This window comes from Chlamydotis macqueenii, chromosome 5 (assembly GCF_036417535.1).
Source record: "Chlamydotis macqueenii isolate bChlMac1 chromosome 5, bChlMac1.mat, whole genome shotgun sequence".
In the NCBI taxonomy this organism is placed as follows: domain Eukaryota; kingdom Metazoa; phylum Chordata; class Aves; order Otidiformes; family Otididae; genus Chlamydotis; species Chlamydotis macqueenii.
Genome location: NC_141560.1, coordinates 53,294,674 through 53,317,071, shown reverse-complemented (window position 1 = coordinate 53,317,071; position 22,398 = coordinate 53,294,674). Strand labels below are relative to the sequence as shown.

At 42.6% G+C, this 22,398-nt stretch overlaps 1 protein-coding gene across 4 annotated transcripts in view; it reads left to right on the top strand.

Annotated features, from left to right (window-relative positions):
- The window catches only part of TSPAN4 (tetraspanin 4), a 455,141-nt gene that overhangs the window by 7,054 nt on the left and 425,689 nt on the right, over nt 1–22,398 (top strand). Inside the window, exon 1 of one of the 4 annotated variants that reach the window (XM_086748156.1) lies at nt 8,966–9,082. The exons of the other annotated variants lie outside the window; for them this stretch is intronic. The gene's annotated coding sequence lies outside the window, so the exon portion shown is untranslated. Of the gene's footprint in view, nt 1–8,965; nt 9,083–22,398 lie in introns of those variants that run through there. 4 annotated transcript variants of the gene reach the window in all.

The following is a 22,398-nucleotide window of genomic DNA, read 5'->3' as shown; positions in this document are numbered from 1 at the left end:
ATGAAAGTCTCTAAGTGTAGTCTTGGTCCAGAACTGAGCAGGTAGGGAAGAAAATGCAATTTTTTTTCTGATTAAAATTACTTACTCAGCTTGGGGACATCAGCCTGTTTGTCCAGATTAAGGTCCTGTATGGAAGCTGGATGTCCTAAACCAGCTCCAAAGCTGCCCCTGCTATGTGCTGCATCCTGGTGAAAGACAGCAAAGTCCCTGTTGGTGTGCAGAGCCTGAGACCTCCCGCTGTATGGGGCTTCCAGCATGGATGAGAGGAGGAGGATGGAGATGATGCGTAGAATATCATGTTATCCCTCAGATGAGTGGGCTGCTGTGCACCTATCATTGTGCCATCCACAGGGAGCGTTCCATTGTTTTGTTTATTGAGCTGCTGTTTTTAAAATTAAAAACAGCCAAAGGCCTCATAAAATATTAAGAGGCTGTGCTTTGGTGTCTCTCATCAGATTAAGTATGTCACTTTGTGTGTCCTTAGGGTGATGAAGCCAATCAGCTTGGTCATTCTCTCACCTTAAGGATGCATTAAGGTGACATGCTTCATCTCACAAGGGATGCTGAAGCTATCACACTGCAGAACTGGTAGCTGTAGGGGTCCTGCACTTTAACTGTGGATTCTCAAATGAAATTTTGCAGAAGCAATACAGTTTGCTTTGTATGAGTGAATTCCTTTTTGTTAGAGAAGTGCTTATCGAAAAAAAAATATTGAGGTAATGCAGTGGTAGACACATGCACAGTGACTGCTCTGCAGGAAAGAAAGAAATTACAGCATGTTTTGTAGGAAGGACCAAGAACTGTTATGTTTCAGTGGGTAAAGGGGGAGAAGCTTCTACATTCCTTAAACATTCTTTATGAATATGGATTTTGCAGCTATTTTGCTTGCAGGTGATTGGTTTTTTTTTTTTTTTTTTTTAATTCAAGAGCCAGTTCCAGCATTTTAATCACAACACGGTGGCACTGGAGTAGCAAAGGGTTGGGAAACTGTGGTGCGTAGTAGCCCCAGAACTAGAAAGCTGAGGGAGGGTCTCCAGCTTGCTGCAGAGAAGCCCTGAGGCCTGCATGCTGGTGAGACAGCATGTTGGAGCTGGGACCAAGCTGTGGAGAGCTAGCTTTCACTGAGCTTTCCATCATCTCTTGCCTCTACGCAGTAGTTCTGGCGCTCTTCAGCCTGTGTATAGTACTTGGGAATGCTACAACATCCCGGATTAAGTAGTCATGAAGTTTTAATAAACTTGAGATACAAGACCAACTTGACTTCTGAATGCCCTGATTGTTTTCGGTTGTGTTGCCTCTTTAAACTCAGTAAGTAACGGCACACGTGGCATGTTACTCTTGCATTCCTGCTGCGCACAGCTAAATCACACACACGTGCACATCAGGGAGCAGTTATTCAGGAGTCTGTGCTGAAGGGCAGCAGTTCCTTTGTCTGATCTGATATGCTGCTGCTGCTTTGCTAGGTGGTGGTGTGAGGGAATAATAAAGTAAAGCCTTCAATCTTGTGACCTGATCAGAGAGGGTTGTCTGTAGTGATTGATAAGTCTTCTCGGAACAATAGGCTGCTTGAGCTGTGCCCAGGGACTGATGGGTTTTGTTGGGCTTTTGTATTCATCTTTGGCCTAAGTAAAACGAACAGTGAGATCAAGGTTGCAGTTTTGTTTGCAGCTTGCCTTCAAATCCCTGTCTGATCTAAAATGATACTTAACTATATATACCTCTGCTCTCCCCAAAGCGATTTGGAGAGCACTTTTCCCATCTCCTTTAGAATACGCTGAGTATTTTGAGGACTTCCAAGTTATTTTGATTCCTTAAACTGACTCTGTCCAAAGTAGGCATAAAACAAGCGTATCTTTCCACCTTTCACCCTTGCACCCACGTGCATGAGTGGCATGCCGAGCAAATGGACATGGATTCTCCTCCCTGGGATGTCCTCCCAGCCAGGGCTTTTTCTCACAGGCCTCTTGTATGACCTTGTCAAGCTGCTTCACATCTTTTCTTGATTTATGACATTTGGCATTCTCAGTAGAGAAGCTAAAAGCTTAATATTAAGAAAGTGCTTGTATTCTGTGAAATATAGCTTTTTCTGTTTGTATTGAGAAACCACTGAAGAAGAATGTGTGCACATATTCTGCTTAGCTCTGTAATAACTGAATTGTACGGTGGTTTATCTGTATTGTGGGTGAACGTTAGCCACATGCAGCGTTACATGAAGGACACCACTTGTCTGCATCTGGGCTAGAGGTGTATTTGGATGTATTTGTGCATCTGCAAAGGAGATGTGTTTTTCTGCTTCTCTATTGAGCTAAATCCCCAGTGTGTGGGGTCAGTTTAAAGCAGAGATGCTCTATCTGCTTAAAATGCATGCTGAACAAATACACTTTCCCTTCTGTCCTGCAGAACAAAGCTGTATGTGCGTGAAAGAATGGCTTTCCTCCCTAGCACATGTGCAGCAACTCTGTGGATTGAGGAATGGTTTGTGGAGCACAGAAGAGCTGTTACTGCTGTAGAGAAGTGCCAGTTACGTGCCCCCTTTCAAGCATTCCCAGCTTCAGGCACAGTGGTGGTGGGCTAGGGCTGTGCTGCAGTGGCTCTGCCTGGGCTGCTACTGCTGCTTAGGCATTCTGCCTTTGTCAGAGTGAATCAGGACATCTGGAGGAAAGGGACCCTGGGATGACTAGGACTTTTCTGTCACACAGACAAGAAAATTTCTTACTTGGAGAATGGATAATAGAATGCCTTTACACGAGAAAGCAAGAACTGTCCAGGAGATCCTGCTCCTCTGCTAGAGATGAGGACATAGAGAGCTATGCTCAGAAGTAGAAGTGATTTCTTCATCTAGCTACAGTGGTAGGCGTGAGAAGCATTTGTTTTCTGAATGTTGTCTGTGATCTCTTACTGTTCTATTGGAATTTTATGTTTCTTTGCTCTCTCTGTCAGTAAATGACCATTTCATTTTGGTAATGCCCTGCTGTTTGAATTATGGTTAGGGCCAGTTTATTGCGGACCTGTTTAGCATCAGTTTTGTTGCTTGCCTGCATTCCCGCTTTGTTGCGGGATTGTCATTGCAGTGCCTTTTGGGTGTCCTCTCTGCTGTCAACTGGACTGACTCCTAGGGCTTGAAAAGCTGTTTGGGGATTCCTCTGGGAGCCGAAGGGAGTTATTGGAAATGAGTCAAATTCTCATAAGTTCCTGAGAAAGCTGTCATAAGCCTTGTGGCTCCTGGGTTATTGCCAATCCCTTTATTCGTGGGACCCATGATGAGCCATTGCTAGACAATAACGGTTTCAGGTTCCTTTGTACTGTATTATGAAAGGAGAATAAATTCTCAGCCATTGTTTTGGCCAACAATGGTAAGAACACACAAGATTCTTGATATCAAAGTTTTTATAGTTTCAATAAGCCCTGTTTTCTGACTTTTTTTTCCTTTAGGATTCTTTCTCCATGCATACAGTTTACCTGTTGCAGGTTCAGTCCTAGCAGTGATTCATCTGAAGTCAAACTGCTTTTGCGCCCCAAGGCTTTTTGCAAGTGGAAGCCTCATTTACCATGCAAAGTACTGATCCTGATGGCAAGTGCTGCTGTGGATGAGCCAACTGCCCTTTACTGCTGCCTAAGTTATTTGTCATGATGAGGAAAATGGTTTTGCTGACCCCTCCTCATGGTATTTCCTCAGCGTATGTATAACTACACGCATACGCACACACAGAGTGTATGTATCAACCCTGCCTTTGCCTGTTGGTGACTAGTTCAGTTAGGCAGGCTTTTGTATAAGTTGCAGAGTTGGCTCTGACCCTGCATGTGCACCTTGCATCCTCAAGGTGTTTGGCAGTTTGTTCCCTTATCTGCCTCTGCAGTGAAAGAGGTGAAAGTCGGAACTAGCTTATTCGCCTCATCTTTTCTGCTGCTGCCTCATGGCTTTGTCCTCCTTCATGGTGAATAGTGTTTGGTACAACAACATTTTGAATCACTAGTGATGAACTTTTCATTTCCTGTGGAAGGTGGTACTCCACCCAAACAGCTTTCATTCTGTTGATATCTGTCTTGGTGCAGTCTTCTTGTGTTTTCAGTTTAGTCCAATTGCCCGACACTATAACCACTTAGTAAAAAATGGGTCGATTAAAAAGTTACCCAGACTAGTACTGAAATGTCAAGAATGTGCATTCGAAGTAATTTCAAATACTTACATATAAAATTAAATGTGTTGGTCCATTGAAATTTTGATACATCTCTCTGTTCAGGGCTGAGCTGGGATGCAACCCAAACCAAACCATGTGAGATCCCTGGAGGGAAAAGTGCAATGCAAATTGGAGGTAGAAAAGTCAGTCTGAGCTTTGGTTTGGCTTTGTCTTTGCAGTCTCTGAATGTGTGCCAGCTATGGATGAACAGCAGTAGGACAAATATTTAGGTGCTGCTGTACAGCCTATGGAAGCTTTTATTCAGTGGCATGCATTACAGATTTCATACCAGATCTGAAAAACTGTGTTTCCGTCAGAACCCACACGACTTAATTTCAGCACAATGTTCTGCCAGCCCTGAAATGTGTCTGCATTTGCTCGCAAAGAGCTTGCTTGGATGCAGGGCTTGGTTCCCTCTATTTCTCTCTTTTGTTGGCTTGCCTTCTGCAGATACAGTAATAGTAATAATAAAAACTCCCAGAAAAATCCTCTTCAAAATGTTGCAATTGCACTTGATATATGGATAATTTTAGCAGTCATTTAAATTGTTTGTGTTTGGTGGAGTTGTTGTTGTTTGGGGTTTTTTTTGTTTTTAAATTTGGAACTTCTTGTTTTGATTTGAAGTATTTGAAGATTTACATGTGGTGGCACTACAGCAGAGCTAAGCATTTGGTCAGCTACAGGGATATTGGCTAACGAGTCAGGTGGTGTTTCCAAGCCACAGTTTGGAAGAGCTGGGGTGTAAGGGACTGAGTGAAAGCTGGAAGTATTGGGGGAAAAGAAGCCTTTTTGAAATCTGATACACCAAGCTGCCTTAGCATTTATTGAGTCTTGAAGGGTCAGAGTTGGCAGAACAAATCTGAGGGACCGGGGAGGGAAGAAGTCACAGAGGATGCAAAAAGCCAGGCTCGTATTTAGCACCTGCGAGTGTAAGTGCACATGTGTGTGCAGATGATGAGAGCAGTGTGACTGCTAGTAGCTTCTAATTTACTGTGGAACAGTTTGCATCACCACAGACACACAGAAAACTACTGCTCACTAGTCTGCCCTTGACATTTAGTAGCTCTCTATGAGCCTTAATGTCAGCAAGAATCACTGGAGTGTGATGGATCTGGTACTGTTTGCCCAGCACTCAGCCTGCAGCTTGTGGCATGGACTGGCCTGGGTGGAACAAAGTGGAGATGATGTCAACAGGGTGGGAAACTCCTCTTATGACTTTATAGGGCAGACTGCTCTGGAAATATGAGGGAATGGGGAGTGGAAAGTCACGAAGGAAGTCAAAACAGGGTTTTACTTTGATGTAGCAGCACATGGATGATGGAGATTGAAGGTTGAAGATTCTGACTGTAGATGCTTCAGTTTGTCTTCAGAAGCCAAAGGTCTCTCTGGAAAGGTTTCCTTCTAAGACAGAGTGTCTGTAATGTGCAGCCTGTGTTTGACTGTATGATGTACACATATAAAATTGGCTTTCACAGTGTCCTGCTGCTGCAGAGTGGATCAGACTGGCTCTCCTTCTCTGCTTATGCCAATGAAAATAAATTGCCCCATCATAACTTGTGAGGAAAGCAGCATTCTGTAATCCTGTGTGTAAGGCCACTGGCCAACAGCGTTGAAAACAAAGCCAGCCCTTCCTGTGGTGTTGGATGCTGCTTCTAGGCAGGTTGGAGAGCCAGCTGGGCAGGGAGGCAGCAAAGCTGTCACTTCTGTAACTTTCTTACTCATGGCTGCTGAAAGGGGCTTTTCTCTGAACTGTGGACAGTGTGCGTTTTTCTTGCCCCTTTCCTCTCCCCCGTCCCACAGTTACTTAGGACAGCCCTGTTGCTTCTGTCAAGGAAGGTGCTGTTTTCTTTTGCAGCTCACAGAACAGGAGAAGAGGCATTGCACATATGGTGTTTTTTTTTCCAGACACTTTTTACACCCCTCCCATTTCATTTCAGATCTGTTTTCTCTTTTTAAAAGCTTCACAGAGCAAAAGATGAGGCTCTAATGACGCAGAAGGAGGGAGGGAGAAGGAGCCTTCCCTTTTAATTTTTTTTTGCTGCAATATGTGTCACTGATGAACATGGTGTGAGTGTCAGTGTCTCTGTATGCACAGTGGTGTGGAGCTAGTGCCTCAAATTTGAGTCATATTGGGGGACAGCTGAAAGAGGATTGCATGGGCAGGGCTGAAGGAGAGGGGCAAATACTGGAAGCTGGAGCTCTGAGCAGCTGGGAGAAGGGGGCTGCAGCTGACCTAGCTCTGTCCCCTACCTGTCTTGTCTTTTCTTATTTTATTTTAATTTTTTTTTTTTTTGCTGATTCTAATAGCAGAGCGTAAGAGCAGATGTAGAGTGTGATTTAGCAGGGGGGGTAGCAGGATTCTGAATGCTCCTCCGGGCTTGCAAGAAGACCTAAAGCCTTCCAAGCTTGTTTATGCTCTCTCATTTCACACTGGTCACGTGCGGTCCTCGGTGATCAGCCTTGCCTGCTCTGTTTTCTCAGGTTTATACAGCTGCTTTGTCTGTGAGTTTTCCAGCAATGCTCAGGATGCTTCCCTCACTTCCTCTCCGTGTTCAGTGTGTGTATTAGGATCAGGGGTGTTGGGACATGAAATCTCCATACTGTTTTCTTTGTCATCAGTATGCCATGATCAACTTGTATTCTGAGAATGCCTGCTGGTTTTCGGTAATGTTCACCTGTAGGTCAAAGCTCTGCTGAAAGAGAGCTTATTTCACGGGACGTGAGAAGCGGGGCAGAAAGTGAGATGCCCAGCAAGTCAGTGAAGGGAGCTATGGCTTGAGTCCAGGTTGTGCTGCCGTATTGCGGCCACTTGGCTAGCCTTTTTCCTGTTTGATGTTTTTGTTGTTTTCCCTGAGCATCCGAGTTGATACTTGGTTGAACACAAGTGAGTCACAATAGTGTTTCTGGATTACTGGTGCTGCTGCATTTCTAAGATTTTTGGCAGGGAATGAAACTAAAGAACAGTCTGTTATGGTAGAATGATCATAGTAAGGTCACCCATTCATGCACTTCACCTCTTACTTTTCCTTGATGTTTGTCCCTTGCTGCAATATAGTTGCTGTTTCCAAAAAGCAGTTTCCTTAGAAAAATGACAATTAAATTCTAGAAAAAATAGGCTTGTCTTTGCTGGAACTTGGCGGAAGGTTGCATTTGTCTTTCTGCATGTGGTATGAGTTGAAAACAAAGTTTGCCCTGCTGTTTTCCAGAGGGAGCCACAAAGAAGCTTAAAATATGCATTCCTGTTTCTCTCTGGAGATTACTGTGCTTTCACTATTTTACTTTCATATGAATTGAGCATTGCTATTCAGATTTAACAGTAGTGCGGCCCAAGTAAGGGAGCATAATATTAATACTGTTTAGTTGGCCCTATGTAATCTTGCTGTTCCTAGTACACTTTGGCTTGCATTCATGCATCTAAATTGATGGGTCTAAAATAAGAAGTGGAGAGATGCTTATGTCTAGATGATGAGTTCCATCTTTGTGGGAAGAGGTGTCTATCTCTCTCCATTGACCTTAGAGGAAACCATGATGATCTGCCTAACTTGGGTGTTTCATGAGTGCCTAAAGCTGGGGCAGATGGAGTCAAGCCTAGTGTGGGAGAGCCCATGCAAAGCATGGGAGACCCATTGTGCATGCCACCTTTTGCAGCTTTGCTGCTACTTGGGTTATAGGAAACTCTGCTTATACTTTTGTAGTGCTGGTAAAAGCTTGTTTCAGGTTGGATCTATCTTCCTTCTCTCTTTTTCTAATATAGGGTCTGGTCCTATGCTGCTAGTAATGTGAAGGGTGATGCCTTACTTCTGTTTTGCACATATATCTTGACCAGTTGTTGTGGGTCCTTAAGACTCCTTTAAGCCAGGAAGTGTAGGTGCTGCTGGCAACTGTAGCAGATCAACAAGGAGCATTTAACTGCCACTTGACCTTCAGCGTGGTACAATGCTTGCCCCATCTCAGACAGCAGGTAATGGTTAACGAAACTCAGCCAGAGACCTCAAATAAGGCAGAGCCTTGCTTGCAGGGACTTCCTCGGGCATGGCAGAGCACAGGGAGGGCCAGAGGATGTCGGTAACATCTACAGACGCAAGAGAAAGCTTGGCGTGCAACCTGGCTGATTCCTCCTTTCTCTGAAGCTCCTTGTCACTGATTCGGAACCAGCTCTCTCTCCTAAACCTCCCTGTCCATTCCCACCCTGAGTCCGAGAGCTGGAGGTGAGTAGAAAAGCATCGTGTCAATCTGAGATTGTACTAAATAAATGAAGTGGAGAGTGCTCTCCCTAACCTCGCCGTGAATTTATTCGTGCTTGTGATGTCCGATTCAGCCACTGGGTGTCTCTGGGCTGGGCAGAGCTCCAGGCAACATCTGGTCCCTGGAAAGCTGGCACTCCGGTTGTGCTGCTTTGAGGCAGCAGTTCGTGGCTGCAGTTTTGTTCTTATTTTGAAGGGCGTTGTGTTCCCTTCTTGGCTGGCCCCTCAGAATGTGGCTTCCCCACTGTTGAAAATGGAGTGGGATGGCATGGCATGGTAAGGCAGCACTGTGTGTTGTAAACAGGCCCTGTCTTGTCCTGTTCAAAGGGAGGCAAATTCCCCAGCCTGGTTTTGCTTTGTTGCTGTTTCTCAACACCGCAGCTCTCATTGCAGTGAGCTGTGCAGAAGGTTTAAGGCAGGAGAAACTTAGCACAGCAGCTTTGCTACTCTTCCCTAACTGATTTGCTTTTTTCTTTTTCCCTTAGCTGTGACAAGCTTACTCTTGCGTGCACACTGAAGTAGGCAATTAATCTGTCTCTCAACAGGGCTCTGCTAGCCACAGTATTTTCTTCAATTCCATCGAAAGACTTACTTTTTCATTATGATGCTGGAAGGGTAAAAGGCAGCCTATTCTCTACTTTAAAAAAGCTGTGATAGAAGGTAAGGCTTTCATTAAACATGCCTCGCTGAATTTATACACTTAAGTATTTGAACTGTGGCTACTATCTTTTGAAAGAGAGGGAAAGAATACAGCTGTAATAGTCAGCATTTTGTGTTTAGATGGTTAATCAGTAGTATTTTCAGTGCCCAATCAGTAGTATAGAAAAATAATTGAATTAATTCCTTCATAGATTTAGGCCAGAAAAAAAAAAGAAAATATGTATGTCTCTTGCTGTAGGGTAGTTCTCCCCCGCTTTCCATCTTACAACCATTTAGGAGTGTTGACATCTCAGTGGTTCACAGGTGATGGTATCCATGTTGGAGCTTTTATGCTGTTATTAACTTACCTGTTGGAAGATGTGCAGTGTAATAGCTGGTGGAAAAAGGTGACTAGTACCAGAAGCTCTTTCCTGCTGACTTGGGTTTGAGTGAGTACCTGGTTATGCTGAATGGTGTTTTGTCATTACATGGTAAACTTGCCAGCAGCCGAACGTATTGTTTGGTCACATCACTTGCTTGTGTGCTATTTGTCACAGACTTCAGTGCACCTTTATTGTGCATAAATGGTGAGATAAGATTTTGCTGAACTCAAGCTGGGATTTACCCCTGCCTTATGTGAGGTGGTATTGGTAAGTTTTGGGGATGGTCAGGATATAAGTGCTTTGCTGAAGGATGTCTGGTGGAACAAGCTCTGGAACAAAGATTAACTGATTTTATAGATTTCAGGCAGTGATTGTAGTAAGATGAGTGAAGATGGGTATGTCACGTTCAAGACTGAATAATAGCAGTTACTTCCCCCCCCCCCCCCCCCCCCCCCCCCGAGTTGACTTGATGGCAACACTCAACTACTGCAATGGATAGAAAAAGAAACACAGTGCAGATCAGCTGCTGCATAGTATCTTGCTATACAGTGCAGCAGAGCATGCTTTACAATTGTGCGGAAGCTGAAAGTTGTCTTGCGTTACAGAGGTAAAATAATTCTGGTCATCTGCTTGGTGGCTTGTGTACAGGGCTTAGACTTGCAACAACATAAACTGGAGCTCTGTTCATAAATTCAGCACTTAGCTGTGATGTGTGGGCAAGTGTCATGTTCGTAGCTGGCACTGCCAAAGATTCATTACAAACTTAGTTACAAGTTGATATGCAGAGACGCCCGTAGTGTTCGGCTTGGGTAAATACCCCAGTTCTGGATACATGGGAGGGATGGTTCTGTCCTTGTCCAGACCATTTGGATATAGGAGGGAGGTTCACAGCCTGTGGCAGAAGATCAGGAGCTGGGAATCGTGACAATGCTGTCATTTCCATACTATAGAGTCAGAAGAGGATGTCTGACCAAATAAGACAGTGAACCCAGGACTTTTGGAACAGTTAGGTTTGAAAATCATGAATCTGGTAATTGTATTGCAGTATGAAAAAGATGTTTTAAAATCTGTCTTGCCTTGGAAACTTTCAATGCTCAACCACATGCAGGCGATACTATGAGTCACAAGACCTGACATTGGTTTCCATTTATTTCTCCTCTGTTTTCAGTCTACAGAGGTTATTTCACTTGCATGGAGGAAGAAGCTTGCATTTTACTGGCACCAACCCATGTGGCTATTTGCAGCTGTAATCAAGAAGGAAGGGTTACACTGCTGAATTTTCTTGTCGCCACTAGGTCTCAAAGAAAGGACTGACTTGGCAGGTGGAAGGTGCAGTATAAACCGTTTTGTTTAGATAGTTGAAAATATCACATCATGACAAAGAATGTTTATCACAACAACAAAACATTCCTTGTATCACCTGCCAAACCCATGGTAATGGAGTAGGAGGTGAACTAAACAGGTCTGCGTGGATGTAACACAGATAAATAGCCAATAATGCTGAGGGGGTGAAAGAAAGAGGAACTGAGAAGGAGTTTTCAACATACAGAAAATAAGGATCCTGTATTGTTTATTCTCCTGTAATCTGGGTCCCTATTCAGCAAAGTACTGACAAATCCCTATCCAGCTAAGTATTCAGAGGTGCATTTCTGAAGGGTTTCAAGTCTATAAAGGCATGGAGAGCAGCACTTCAAAGGGCTTTCAAAAATATATGTGTTAACAGATGCCCTCTACCTACAGAGTCCATTTCCTCCTAGGCCTTCCTCCATGGCCTCCTAGGCCATTTCCTTGCCTAGGCCCTGTCTCTCCTTGGACACCTTGGCTCTGAGACTGGCCTTGCACATGTCTGGCTTAGCCAAGGCAAAGTAGTACGTGTCAAAGTATTCCTCTGAACTGAGGCCTTTATGATATAACAGATTTTAAAAAAAAGAATAATGGGAAACTGTGACCAGAACAGAGTTGTTAGTAGGCCCAAATGACTGTGTAAGCATGCAGATAAATAAGGATACCTCCTGTGTCAGCGGCCCACGTCCACTGCTGTCTGGTGGCAAGATCACCCTTGTGTTCAGCAGCTCAGGAGTTTGCCCCGGGCTGGTGGAGGCAGACCCGTGGAGCTGCTTTACTTTGTGCAGACGTTCTGCGTGAAACACGCCCTGGAGAGAGATTTGAAGGTGTTACAGCAATTAACTAAATGGGAACTGGAATGACAAAATGATCCTGTTAGGCTGCTCAGGCTTGGCAGAACGGGAGGTGTCGGGGTGCTGCTGCAGTGCGTTTCAGAGCTACGACAGCAGAGCAGGTGTGAACACTCCAGATCATGACTAAGTGGTGTTTCGGCTGATGAAGAGTGCTGTTTCATTCTTTTCCCTTCAATGTTTTCTTCCAAATTTAATTTACCTCAATTACGTATTTTTCTCTCTTATTTACAGTTACTGATGGCTTGTGGTTTTGTGTCAGCCTGTTCCTGTTGCAGGCACGACGAGTCTTTGCTGGTTATCAGAGACCCTGTAGCATTAAGGCACTGCACAAGGAAAGAGAGCTCCTGTCCTCAGGAACATGTCCTCTGAACGGAGGAAGATGGACAGGGAAAGTCTCTAGCATACCTAGAGCTGGGAATGGAGCCCAGGTCTCCTGAGCACTCCCAGCTGCTGATGGGTACACAGGCTTGTGTGGCAGTCTTTACTGGCCTGCTGATTTTTAATGTGTTATATTTTAGCTGCTGCTCTTTGGAAATAGCTGTTCTGTTGTGGCTATTCAGCTGAAGAATTTTTGAACTTAAGTATGCAAATAAATGGAAAGAAAATAGTATGACCCCGGGTTCCTAGTAGAAGCTGAGATTCTCTTCCTGATGCTTGTGGGTGCTTGTGGATTGACATGAAGTCTGGAGGAGGAAGGTTTACAAATGTCTTGCTTAGGTTTCTAAAATTGCCCTAGGCTGCAGACTTGAGTGTTTTCTAAAAATGTATTTCAGGATTGAATTCCCATACAGAGGGGCCGTTAATGCAGCTGACATCTATTTTCCTTATGCCATTTAATAGGGAAAACCAGAAAAGAGTAGAGGGAGGAAGACCTCATAAAGGATTATTCTTGCCCCTTTGGCTTACAGTCACTTCTTTTGAAAAGTATCAACAACTCATTTTTTAGTTTATGTAGGTTTAATGACCACTTCTCATGGCATTGCCTCAAGGCATTCAAAACAGCTAGCCCAAGTTGTTAAGAATAAATGCTCCTTCATTACACTTAAAATTGGGATTTCCCACTGTCTCTCAAAGGTATGTGTGTATCCATAGATAGGAGATCAACTTGACTTCTGGATAAACAGAACTATACTTATTAGATTAGGCTTTTCAGTCATTCTTATTTTCCTGATCTAAAAATACATTTGTAAACTCAGCCACTTGCGTTTCTGAGGCATTTAGATTTTTAAAGTTAGATGTTCTTACTCAGGTGTATAACTTAAGAAGCGCTCTGTATGCTGGATATAGCTGTTGGACAAAGTCTGTCCCGCAGACAGTGAGGACTATTGGAGACCTGAACCTTTGAGCGTGGAAGTAGGTACCTGATTTTCAGTTAATTGTATAACACCTAATGCTATAGATGTAAGCACAAACACTGCCCCCCATTTGTGTATATATAAATATTTTTCTAACTAACCTTTAAGCTCTGGATAGTTAGGAAAGTGTAGGTTAGCTTTTTGTCTAGTCAGAATGCACACAGAAAACACTAGCTTTTGTCTTAAAGCTCTCTTTGGCAGAATTTCCTGTAAAGAACCCAAGCAATATATCTGGTTGGAGGAGAGGGCATTGTGTATTACCATATACATCTTTGTGCTGGCTGAAGTGTTGTCACATGCTGCAAGTAAAATACTGGAGTGGTGGCCAGAGATTTATCTTTATTCAGCCTGACTGCCACTTAATGCGCCTGCTTATTTCTAACCTGATTTTGTCCCTTTAATGTGTTTCAAAACCAAGTGCTTTATGTCTTAACAATATAAATTATTCAGATGCCACTGAGGTAGAACAATTAAAATATCCTACTTGGTATAATTTCTTTCAGTCACTTTTAAACAAGCATTTTGGAAGAAGTACAAGATTTCCTTGGGTTCCAGTTGGCCCACATTGCTTTCTGCAGAGCATCTTACATCTTCCAAGCGTGTAGTACTGGCCCTTTGCAACAAATGCAGTGTGAATCAGATCACAGGCTTCTGTGTGTGCACTGATGTTTGACAGTTAATTTGCATTAGGGGTGTATTTTTTGAAGCTAATTCTCCTGATTGTTCTAGCTTACTGCACTTAAATTTGAATCATGGAGTAGCTTCAGAGTGTGTGTGTTTATTCCTTCTTTGGATGAAACTAAACTGGAAGCTGTGTTCCAGGAGCACGTATGATGCTTATAGTCTAGTACAAAGTACCCTGTCCCAAAATGCTGATGGTGTGGGTGGTGGGGGCCCTTGGGAACAGCTTATTTGCTTTACAGGGTTGTTCCTATTGGGCTGCATTTAGACAGCCTGCATCTACTTTTGGTTGATGGGAAAAACTTGGATAAAGCTAATGGTGCTCATCTGGGCTGTGTCAGTGAGGGAGAAGAAAGTGCTGTGAACAAGCAGTGTATGGAGCAAAAGTGGAAGGTATTCTGCTTACATGCATACTTAAAACCAAGAAAGGACTAGTCTGGGATATGAGAGCTGGGTCCAGCCTTGGCTGCAGTGAACATGACATATGGAGCTCAGGATCCTGAGTGGAGGAAACAAGACAAAAAGCAGGATTGCAATCCTAGGCTTGAAATGAAGTGCCAGTAAATCCTCCTGGAGCTAAGCAGGGTTTTGGTTATATATTGATAAGAAGAAGCACCCAAAGAACATTAGACGAAAAATCTAATTGGCAAAACTTTTAATCTACTGGAATATATTCCTCCATTTTAATATGTTTGTATTGGTGTATAGTTCATCGTTTTATTGGGAACACTGTTCTTTTATTACTTTCTGCCAGAAAAACCTGTGAGGGTTTGGGGCAAAGATGTACTTAATTTGGGTGAGATGCAGGGTACAGAATCTGGCTGTTGCTAGGTTACACTTAGGTGCTTACATAGAAAGAGAAATCCTGATATGTTGGGAGTGTCATACGATAGGTCAAAATGTTTCTCTTTCTGCATTATGTCAGTCACTGCTATTGTGTAATGAGTAGATCCTATGGTTATTTTTTTTTTCATGAGATTGGCATTAGTTGAACTCACCTCTGAGTGAGTCTAATGTATGCAAATCTCTCTTGATTCACACACTGACAGTGAATAATGCATTTTTCTTCTGGGAATTTGCATTTCTTATGAACTACAATAGGAAGAGCAGCAATTCTGAATAAAGCTATCTATTTTTATTAAAAGAAATGTAAATTGGATGTCTTGTTCAAAACTTTTGAAATATGCTGTATAGAACATGTGTCATTCTCGGTCCTAGCTTCAATATGAATCAGCATAGGAATCCTGTTTCTAAGCATATGCTTGTATTACTACCATTTGTGTCTTTATTCAGGAATTCAGACTAAGGTAAGGACCAGCTTGCATCCTTTATCCCTGTCAAGAAGATGCAACAGTGCATAGAAGGCAAAAAGTCTTTCACAGTCTTGTCTCTGAATATTCTTTCATTGCATGTTATTGTCCTTGAAAGTCTTTTCTGTGTAATCACTGAAAGACTTGATAGAGGTTCATCTTTAATCTTTGTGATATTGAGGAGTAACTGAGCAGTCCTGCTTCCCCAGTTGAAATGAGCTGCTGTTCTCAGTCCAGGTGTCTTGCTTGCACATGGAGGTAACTTGAATGTCTTCCAAACATATCTCTTCATTGTCCATGTGTTTGTCCTGGGTGAAGTCCTAGGAGAAGCCTAATATTTCTTTGTGCAATCTTGTAGCATTTGGTTTTGGTTTCAGCCCTCCAATTATAGTATTGTGCCAGTTATTGCATGTTTAAGCTAAAAGCTACATTAGGAAATACCTACATGTGATGCCACTGATAAAAATAGGTTTTACCTCCTCTGAGACTTCTGGGCTTTTGTTCTATTTAGGGCTTTACGCATGTTTAGAATCACTTGTGGTGCTGGGAGAGCAGTAGTGCAACAGGCACAAAACCATTAAGTAACATGGTTTTGTCTTGCAAGGGAGTGTTTTAACTTTACCATAGGCTGCACATCTTTTACTTCCCTGCAGTTTCTAAATGAGGTGGTGTTTCCTTGCTCTCAGTAATGTCATTTGGCTTTGAAATTCATCTGCTGCAAGGTGAAGCTGTAAGTGAATCTCTTAATAAACTATCACACCTCTCTTATTTGCTTAACGCATCTAGTGAAATAGGAAATAAAACTCTGTCTAGGGAGCTGTGTATACTGGGGCTTTTGAGTATCAAACTTCTGCTTTTGCTTGTTGGGCCCAGCTGGGCAAACAGCAACGTCTCATGTGCTTGAAGGACACATAACCTAGATCAAGTCTTTGCTGCCCGTGCATTTTTAAAGAGGACAGTGAACGGAGAATGCCTTAGAAGTTCAACATCATGAAGGAAAAAATTGCAGTCACTTCCCAATCTCTTTTGAGGGTGATTGTTTTGTTTTGTGTTTTTGCTTTTAAAAAGCTAGCAAGAACAATTTAAGGACGTGATCTCTAAACCACAGATATTCTTGGTAAGTAAGAATTTTAATCTTCAGTTCAGTTTTCTCTAATTGCTTCCTTTTGATATGGATACAGGGAGAGTAAACTGACAGCTGTATGAAGTGGATAGGAGTGAAATTTTCAGTAAGTTTTGCCTATGAGGATGGCTAACAGCTTTATCCTCATGCATTACTTGAGAGATAATGGGACTGTCACAATGTTAATATCTACTGCCGTTTGTTTTCATTGTTTAATGTGCACGGTCACTGGAGCTCATAATTAGAAAATAAGTTCCTTTTAGGAATATGCCTTATAAAGCAGAACTCAAAATTAGTATTCATTATGAATGCCACTGTGTATATGACTTAAGCAAATATGATCACCTAGCCATTGTTTGCTTTTTCCTTCACAATCATTGTATTATTCCCCTTGTGGCCTTTAAATGTTGGCCTCATTTTGACTTCTGTAGATAATTATCTAATACAATTCTTTGGGAAGAAGAGCTACCCACCAAGTTAATTTTGCTCTCTGAAGTGTTCAGCTTCTTATGCAGATCTATCTTTAAAGGCTTCCGTTCTCGCTGTAATGACTAAACCATTGGGGAATACTGCACACACAGAAAAGAAAATGTTCACTCACTCACTCGTTCTGATTAACCTCCTGTGTGAAGATGGATTTCAAAATGCAGGTTTTTGGTGGGTTTCTTCCATCCACTTTTGTTTAGCATGCTACAGTACAGATTCGTGCTTTGGTTCATGTTTGCTAGACTAGACTAGACCATTTAGTGGTCTGATAAGTGTGCCTGTGTCTGTATGTCAGCTCACTGGTTCTGTGTGTGTGGATTTTGACTGCTGGAAATTCTGTTGGTACATGCATTCAAATCTACTGTCTGTTTGGTGGTTACTATGTTGGCTCTTTTGATGAGAACCAAAGGTGTCCTGTGGGAAAAAGTGTTGGCAGAGGAGGTATTTGGATGCCTGCAGCAGGGCTGTTTGTAGCCTGATTCCCCTCATTTCCATTTGGTGGCACAGTACCAGGCTTTTTCTAAGCGTTTACTGGTCAATTAATTTGTTCTTTTCTGTTTCTGAATGGGAAACTAATTGAGTACTTGTGAAGGGTGCCAGATTAAACTCTGATTTTGCTTGGAGTGCCAGTGAAAATGCCTTTTCCTCAGGAAACTACACTTGACAAAATGAGCTTACATGTTCATGCCATGTGTGAGGTTGTCAGGCACATACAGGCAGTCACCCCATGGCTGTCAGCCAATTTTAATCAAGTTTGTCAGAAGGTGGAGGTCCCACCTTCCCACCCAGGTACCTTTCTTGTGTTCTTTAGCTTTGAAAGAGCTGAATTTAGTGTACTGGTGCTAGCAAAGGCAATCTAATGGGTCTGAGAGTCCATGTCTGTTTTGGACAAGAGAGACTTAATGCTTGGCCTCTCCCTTAGACAGATCAGAGTCATGTTCTGTGAATGTATGATGTGACTTCTTACCTCTCTTATTCTTCCCCTTTTTCAAAATACAGTCCTGGCTGCAAGGAATAGATCTGAGGCTGCAGTTACTTGAAGCTCTCAAGCAACATTTCTGTCAGCATTTTAACTTTTTTTTTTTTTTTTTTCAGCTATGTTAAAGATTAATAATTCTAGACAGTGGTCTGGCATAAAAGGGAGGAAAACATTTTATTATTCAAAACTCACACCAGGATCGGATTGTTTGCCTAAATCAATGAAGTTTGTAAGCTATTTTGGGGAGTGACAATGACTCTTGCACTGCCTTGAGTGAATAAAGTTCTCCCTCTTTCCTTGCGATAAAGAATATTCTCTGATTTTCATGGATGTCAGCCACTAGTTTCTTCCAGGCTACTGGCTGGTATGGCCATGGAACAACAGACAACATGTGTAGTCCAACACTGAGACCAGATCAGGGAGGTCAATCAAAAGTTCAGGAATTGCAGGACTTGCATGTTTCCTAATGTAGACAGGTCTGCTCCCTTGCAAGCTTCATGGGACTCACAGACTCTGTTATTCTTTGATTTGGAAAAGTGTGGGATTTTGGTTTGGTTTTGTGTTTAGGGATGAGAAGAAACTAATAAACTGCAGGGCATTTTATTCTAGAGTTCGGATACAGTCCCCTTGGAAGAGGAAATGCAGCCTTTCTAGGGGGAAGAAGGGTGTTGTAGTGTGCCTCCCCTGACCCCTCCTTGCATCACAGACAGGAATGGTTAGGAAGGAAGATAATTATGCTTTCAGAATTTGATGGGTTTACAAACAAAAATCCTGTATTCCATTAAATAATCAACAGCTTTTCTTCTTTGCAGTATTTCATATCCCATTTCTTGCCTTTTCCCGCACCCCCTTACTTGCATACTTTAATCTTTTTGCTAGGAAGTCCAAGCTATTACGTTTTTTTCCCCATTTAATGTAAAACAGCTTCCTTACCTAGATATTTTATTGCTGTTACTTTATGAAATGCTAGAAAAATATCTGAAGTTCCTGTTTGCCGAGGATTAAATGAACAAGCTGGAATAAAAAAAGATAAGTGCTGTCTTCCTGCTTTGTGAAGAGCACTGATACCTTTTGGTACCTTGTCACTCCATCACCAATGCGTAAATTCTGCATCAGTCATCCAAAGAAACCCACTGAATTTTTTTTGCACTAATATGCTCCTTCAATTTCTGGGCTCCTCTTCCATTCCCTTGTGAGAAAACAACATCCTTTGTACAGTTTTGTTAACAGAAAGGTGTAGGGGAACCTGAGAACTATGAGAAGAGGCAGATGTTTGTTAGCTTTTGAGATATTTGTGTGTTGCTGCTGAGTTGTGTACTTGCAGTTTGGCTTTAGAAGATTCTCCACGGCGTAGATGTATTCCCCCCTGCCCAAGTCAGGTTGTCCCATGCTAATGGCTGACTATCTTTTCACCAAGGCCCTTTACTGTGGAGTTTTGTTCTGGGGAGGATGCTCATTTTAACAAACACACAAACATCCTTGCGAGGGAGTGGTTCTGGGAGCAGGAGTGAGGTGCGGTGAAGAAAGAGTCTCTGCTCTGGTTAGCAGTACTGGCTTGCACTGGTACCTGGAACCTGCCACAGCTATGTCTGAGTGGGATGTGTCTGTCTCTCATGAGGAGCTGGTAAAAGTGACCCAGGCTCCAGTAGTAGTAGTAGCAGCTGTCCAGTGCTAGCTATGGTCCCTTTCCTGTAGAACTGACTACAGGGAGCTCCAAGTGAGGATGCATCTTGCTTCCCTTGAGCTATGAGATAATTTATTTCCTTGACACCCAGAGGCAAAGGTAATGCTTGCTTCTTTCTTTTTAAAGAAGGAGATGAAGAAGCAGAAGCTACTCTGGAGGTATTTGCAATATGACTTTGAGAAAGAAGGTGCCAGAAGAATATGTAGTTTCTCCACACCCCACCCTTTCTGTATTTGAGGTGATGCTTGCTGGCCTGCCTGCTGGGTAACTGGTATGGGATGTAGTAAGAATAGAATAGAGCAGGTTCTGTGGAAGTATTGACAGCCAGTGTCAAACGCAGCAAGCAAGCAATGATGCAGGAACAACCCTTCTGTCTTATCATGCATTTCTCTTGACTTCTTGAACATTACAATGCTAATGCATTTTGTTCCTAATTTATGTGATCTTCTCTGAGGTAATACAAGACATGACAAATGAAGCAATAGGAATTTCCTTAAGCAGTGTTTATTTTAGTGACTAACATGCCCTTACAAACTCATTTATTAACTTGCTTGCAGATCTTGCCCTCTAACTGCATTGAATAAGTCTGTGGGCATACAAAGTTGCATGCTATTCTGATTTAAATGAGTAAATCTCAGTGAAGTGAGTGGGACTGCCGCAGTGTGACTGAGGAGAGCCTCATCCTGTCTTATCTGATGGTAGGTCTGGTTTGGGCAGTCGGGACTGGATTGAGAACAGCGAGCAGCAGCAAGCTGTCTGGTTTTTATACAAGTGCTGTACTGCTAGTTTTCTGTTTATTCCTGGAGGCAGACAGGATGTTGCATGTGCACTCTGCTCGTTCTTCAGCGGCAACTGGCCCAATGTCAATTGTTAATAGCTGTGGTAAGTTTGGAGGAAGAAGAATCTGATAGCTGTTGTATGAAAAGTTGCCCCTAGGAAGGTAGAACTGAACTCCCAAGTTGAGCGTACATCCTCTGTGCCTGACTTACCGCTAATACAACCGGCATAATAATGAAACTGTAAGGGTATTTCAGTTGAGTAGTTAGGATATGAAGGAACTGATGAACTCTAATAAATAAAGCATTTTGATCCAGCCTTCACTGGAAATATTAATCATCTTAAGTTCTTTGTTGGATTAGGGTAATATCCTCTAAGTAACCTGGCTGATAGAACAAAGGAAGGGAACTTATGAAAGTATAAGCAATCAGCAAAAATCGATTTCCCCGCCCCCCCCCCCCCCCCCCTTGCTTCTGAGGTTAAAATAATAGGAACCATATGTAAAATAGCAGATACATTCAGGACTTGAATTCATTTTGTGAATTACCTTGTTGTGGCTCAGAGGGAGAGGGAGGCAGAATGAGCCCTGTGCTCTGCCAAATGGGCAGGAATTTTCAATTTCTTTGTTTCTCACTTCTGAGAAACTGAACAAAAAATACCTGTTGCTTGCGTCAGTATCTCTGGCTCATCACTTGAGTATACTTTCCCAGAGAAAGAGTAGTGTTCATAGTAATCATCATTAGATACTGTGCATTGTTTTTATCTACAACTAATTGAAGTTCTATCAACGTTAAGCAGAGCAACTTTAGAAAAGAATATATAAAACCTCCTTATTTTCAACAGAAATCTTAATTAAAAGCTGTATAAACATCTGGGCTATTATCATTTTGATGATGCTGTAATTCATTTGCTACTTCCTGCCTCTTTTCTAGAAGTTGGAAGCTCAGCCAAAACATGTTTGCAACGTGAACAAAAGGGTTTGATTTGCTGAGAAACATAACCTCTTTCAGGGTGAAGAGCAAATCATCACTTTCTGGTCTTTCTCCTGAAAACCACTTTCTTCTCATTGCTATAGGTATTGCTCAAACTACTTTCCTGCCCCTTTCTGTCTTGCTGGAGCCTGAGTTTGCAAATTATGACACTGTGACACTATGTCAGTGGGCTGGAAAGGAGGGACACTAATGGAGTTGCATCTGTCAGTGGGATGCTGTGAAAGTGCCTCTTCTAGGGCTGTCTATCTGAATTTTTAAGGGGTGTTCCATGAAAAGGATGATAAATATTCCTTACACAAAGAGATCTTTTTGCATTAAAAAACTGTGATGCCTGTCACAATGTGTACTCCACAGCAAGCCAGAGGTCAGAAAGGTACTGAAAATATAAGCATGGTGTGGTGTTCTAAATCAACTCTCTCTCTTTAGGATCTCTGAGTTCTGATTAGACCAAATCCTGCGTGAAATGCAGCTGGTAGCACATGGGAATGAGAAAGACAGGCTTTTCTGTGTGTGTGGCAGTGAACAGCACAGTGATGCGGTGGAACAGTGAGGGCTGCCTCATTGCTTGCAGTCTAGTTGTTGCTGCTCCGTGTTCTCAAGCTGATGAAGTAGGAGAGATCTATTTTGTTCCCTTGCTCCTGGATCAGTGTGTGCTGTGGAAGCATGATGTTATATCGTCTTGCAGCAGCTTAGACTGGCCAATTAAGAAAAATCATTAGTGAGGGAGCTGAAACTGAGATGAGGCATGACCTTGGAAAGGGGAATTTGATGAGATATAAGTAAGCAACGGATGCTTTTGCTTTCAGGAGTGTTGGAGTCATCTGTATGGCAAAGCAAGGAGGGGATGGGACTTTCCTGGATAAGCTGAGTAAAAAGTATGCAGAGCTTTGTTTCTTGGCTTCCTTGGATTTTCACCAACTCAACTAGAAAAATTACAAAGCAGGATCTTGCTGAGGAACAAAAAGCACCTAGTGAAATGATGTGAGTACATGTGTTACAGTTAGACTGCTTTGGGGTTTGAAGGAAGAGGGTAGCAAGGGTCAGTTCCTAAAGAGAAGTGCATGCTCTAGTCCTAGAGATGATATGAGAGCTGAATCCCATTCCTAAGGGAAAGAAATGGTGTTTTTCTGAATCCTTTTAGCTGGAAGGAGGGTGCTGTTGTGGAGAGATTCTCTGCATTGAATCAAGTTTGTGTCCTGTCTCTTCAACTGCGAAGCTACAGATGCATGCCTTCCAATCTTGTGTGCGTGTGAGATAGCTCTCTGGGGACCTTACTGTTGCGGTTACCATGGGAGCCAATTCAAAGTGGATTGTCATGCCATCAGAACTTAGAAGATATGTGCAAATTCTATTGTAGCATTTTGCAGAC